This window comes from Mustelus asterias, chromosome 21 (genome assembly GCF_964213995.1).
Source record: "Mustelus asterias chromosome 21, sMusAst1.hap1.1, whole genome shotgun sequence".
In the NCBI taxonomy this organism is placed as follows: domain Eukaryota; kingdom Metazoa; phylum Chordata; class Chondrichthyes; order Carcharhiniformes; family Triakidae; genus Mustelus; species Mustelus asterias.
In genome coordinates this window covers 71,782,096-71,786,466 of record NC_135821.1, presented here as the reverse complement: position 1 = coordinate 71,786,466, position 4,371 = coordinate 71,782,096, and positions in this window count along the sequence as shown.

The window sequence follows — 4,371 nt, the reverse complement described above, 5'->3', positions numbered from 1 at the left end:
ACTCCCTGAGAAAGGGGCCAATTGATGGGCCAATCAGGGAGACTTTACTTTGTATATAACTGGGAGTGTCAGTTCCTCTGGCACCCCCGAAGGTAGACTGCTGACTGCGAGCACTCTGCGTACTGCTGTTGGAATTGTAAATAAAGGGATTCTGGTGAAGGGACTTCTGCCTCCGTGAACTTATTACAGTTGTGATCACATTACTGTTCAGGGAAGCTTGCTAGAGTGAAAAAAACATTTGTCGCATTTTCTGTATTTCAACAGTGACCAGATTTGGAAAAAGTGCATCATTTGTTGTAAAGCTCTTTGGAATGTCCTGAGGTCATGAAAGGTGCTATATAAATGTAAGTCTTTCTTTCTTATCCTTGGTTGAGAAGGCTCATTAAACACTACTAGATCATGCACCAAGGGAACACTCAATTAATCCAGCAGGTGAGATGGAACAGTGTAACTCAGTAGGATACTGGTCAGGGATGGAATGCCCTCCATGGGTTGACATTGTGTCAAGTGTCACTCACAAGGGTACAGCAAGATCCCACATCACAGTGTGATGTGACAGAGGTCAGTGCCTACAATATTCCAGACAGTGATTTCTTTGATCTCAGTCAGGCTACCGTGAGCATTTCTCAAGGCACGTTGAGGCACTTTGGACAAAATACGATAGAAACTTTACTTGAATGAGCACTGCTTATTAATGTATTCGAGAAGTCTTGGCCTCAACTGCTGGAAAGCACAGAAACTACAAAAGGTCATGAATGAAGCCCAATCCATCACACAAACCAACCTCCCATCCATTGACTCTGTCAATACTTCCCGCTGCCTTGGAAAAGCAGGCAGCATAATCAAGGACCCCATGCACCCCGACATTCTCTCTTCCGCCTTCTTTCGTCGGGAAAAAGATACAAAAGTCTGAGCTCACGTACCAACCAATTCAAGAACAGCTTCTTCCCTGCTGCCATCAGACTTTTGAATGGACTTACCTCGCATTAAGTTGATCTTTCTCTGCACCCTAGCTATGACTGTAACATTACATTCTGCTCTCTCTCCTTTCCTTCTCTATGAACGACATGCTTTGTATAGCACGCAAGAAACAATATTTTTCACTGTATACTAATACATGTGACAGTAATAAATCGAATCAAATCAAAGAAGAGTAAAGAAGACTAATAGATTCAAACATTAGAAACTTTGATAGCAGGTTCTGAATGGAGACCCAGAGACACAGAGGAGCAGCCAGTCTGTTGAGGGGCAGTGAGGGGATGATGCCGGCCTATATTATTAGTATCAGTGAGATGGTTATCAAAGCCCTGTCGGGAAAGCAGACAGTTGCAACTGAACCTTATCTTGCACATTACCTAATGTGATATTTGATTCTTCTCTGACATAACAGATCGTTAAGAAACACTTTCTAGTATCCATTTCTTACTTTAATAAGGAAACATGCAGGAGTACATTAACATAATTTATTCATCATTTGAAGGTACATCATATTCTGTAATTGAGGTAAAGTTTATTTATTAGTCACAAGTAAGGCCTACATTAACACTGCAATGAAGTTACTGTGAAATTCCTCTAGTTGCCACACTCCGGTGCCGGTTCGGATCAATGCACCAAACCAGCACATCTTTCAGACTGTGGGAGGAAACCCATGCAGACATGGGGAGAATGGCAAATGGCAGATATCCACTCCATCTGACGAAGGAGCAGCGCTCCGAAAGCTCGTGGCGTTTGCTGCCAAATAAACCTGTTGGACTTTAACCTGGTGTTGTTAGACTCCTTACTGTGTTTACCCCAGTCCAACGCCGGCATTTCCACATCAACTCCACACAGACAGTGACCCAAGCCAGGAATCGAACCTGGGTCCCTGGCGCTGTGAGGCAGCAGCACTAACCACTGTGCCAACGTGCAAGTGTCTCCCACTGATATCTTACCATTATACCTGAAAGTAAAAGGTCAGCAAGGAGCTAATATTGATGAAAATTTTCAACATTTACAAAATCACGCTGTTATTAAAACCAGGAGAGAGTGGTGGAGAGTGGCGCTGAGATAGAGGATCAGCCATGGCCATGTTGAATGGTGGAGCAGGCTCAAAGGGCTGAATGGCCTGCTCCTGCCCCTATTTTTTACATTTCTATGTTTCAATACGAATGAAAGTGGACAAAAGTTCAAGTTGTTTATTAAATTGGATCATATTCAAAATGAGTAAACACACAGCATCTAACTTGCTTAACTTGTTTTTCCAATGCAGACAGAATCAAGCTGGTGCTGAGTTTACTCTGTGGGAATACGGGTCAGCGAGAGTCATTATTCTGGATCGGCCATTCAGCCGGTTGTTTCCATGTTAAGGGTGGCACGGTGGGTAGCACCGCTGTCTCACAGCGCCAGCTTGGGTGGCTGTCTGTGTGGAGTTTGCACGTTCTCCCCGTGACTGCGTGGGTTTCCTCCTGGTGCGCCAGTTCCCTCCCACAGTCCAAAGACATGCCGGTTAGGTGCATTGGCCATGCTAAATTCTCCCTCAGTGTACTCCGAACAGACGCTGGAGTGTGGCGACTAGGGGATTTTCACAGTAACTTCATTGCAGTGTTAATGTAAGCCTACTTGTGACTAATAAATTCACTTTAACTCTGTAAGAGCAATCCAGTTAGTCCCACTGCTCCACCTTTTCCCCACAGTCCTGCAAATTTATTGTCTTCAGATAATTATCCAGTACTTGGAAAGCCACGCTTGAATCTGCCTCCATATTCCCTCAGGCAGGCATCCCAGGTTTTAACCACTATCTGTGTAAAGAAGGCTTTTCCTTAAGTCACCCAGGAATGTTTAATTGAAAGAGTTGACTGTTTGGTCTGCACTGGATTTGCCAGCTGGGCTGGTTTAAGATGCATAATTTCTAATTTACAGGCACCCGAGTCCCAACATATTGTCACCCCTCAATCTCAGAAGATCACCTCCAACAGATTAACTGTAATACTTGCTAATTTAATGGGCTGTAGGAGTAGCACTGATTGATAAGTTAGCGTGCTTGCAGCATCAAATATTGGGAATCTCTGCCAATACCATCCTCAAACTCATTGCGGTCTCTTTCACCCCAATTGCGGATGGCACCGTGACCCGGTGGTTAGCACCGCTGCCTCACAGCGCCAGGAACCCAGATTCAATTCTGGCCTTGGGTCACTCTCTGTGTGGAGTTTGCACATTCTCCTCGTGTCTGCGTGGGTTTCCTCTGGATGCTCTGTTCCCCTCCCACAGTCCAAAAATGTGCGGGTAGGGGGGTTGGCCATGCCAAAGTGACCCTTAGTGTCAGGGGGACTAGCAGAGTAAGTATGTGGGGTTACGGTAATAGGGCCTGGGTGAGATTGTGGTCAGTGCAGACTTGATGGGCTGAGTGGCCTCCTTCTGCACTGTGGGGATTCTATGAATCACAGGCAGGTTTGAATTTGGATGCAGGATGTTACAAATCCAGTAAGGATGAGAGTTGCTTTTAAATGTAACAAACTTGACTTTTAACTATATTTTACTTAAAGTTACAAAGCCAGTACTCAGAGTGGAGGAGGCAAACCCGAATCCATTCCTTGCTGGCTCCAAAAACCAAATTCCAGTTGAATCCAATTCATGGTCCCAACAAGAGAGACAAACAAGATCCAAACTGACACGAAAAGGCATCGCAGCCCATCCTGGGCTTGATCTGACGCTTGATCTTAACCAAAAGGCCAAGATGAGATAAACTTGACAAGTGAGTTCCCCACAAGAAAAGCAAAAGTGTTGTTTTTGTTCCATTCCAAACTCTGCTATTGATGACAAAATGCAACTTTCAGTTCAGATTGACAGGATTTATCAAATTGTGAGAAACTGACTCAATAGTTCACCTGGGAAATTGGCAGAATCCTGGCATTAACTATTAATATTTGTTTTCCAGGCAGATTATCAATTCTTCACTATTCTCCATCACTTGTTCATCCTTCATGTCTGATTTGAATTTCCTGCGTCTGATTGGGTCAGTTGAGGAGAATCTGCCTTTGCATCTAATATCATAGAATCCCCAAAGTGCAGAAGGAGGCCATTCAGCCCATCGAGTCTGCACTCACAACAATCCCACCCAGGCCTTATCCCCGTAGCCCCACATATTTACCTTGCTAGACCCCCTGACAGTAAGGGACAACTTAGCATGGTCAATCAACCAAACCTGTACATCTTTGGGAGGAAACCGGAGCACCCGGAAGAAACCCACGTAGACGCGGGGAGAACGTGCAAACTCTGGTTGAGTCTGATGAGAATTCTAATGGACTGAGCCATGCCTGACAATCACTCAGGAACCAAGAGCATGGGCAGTGGCTTTGAAACTAAGCTGTGCAATATCACCACGCGAATACGTAA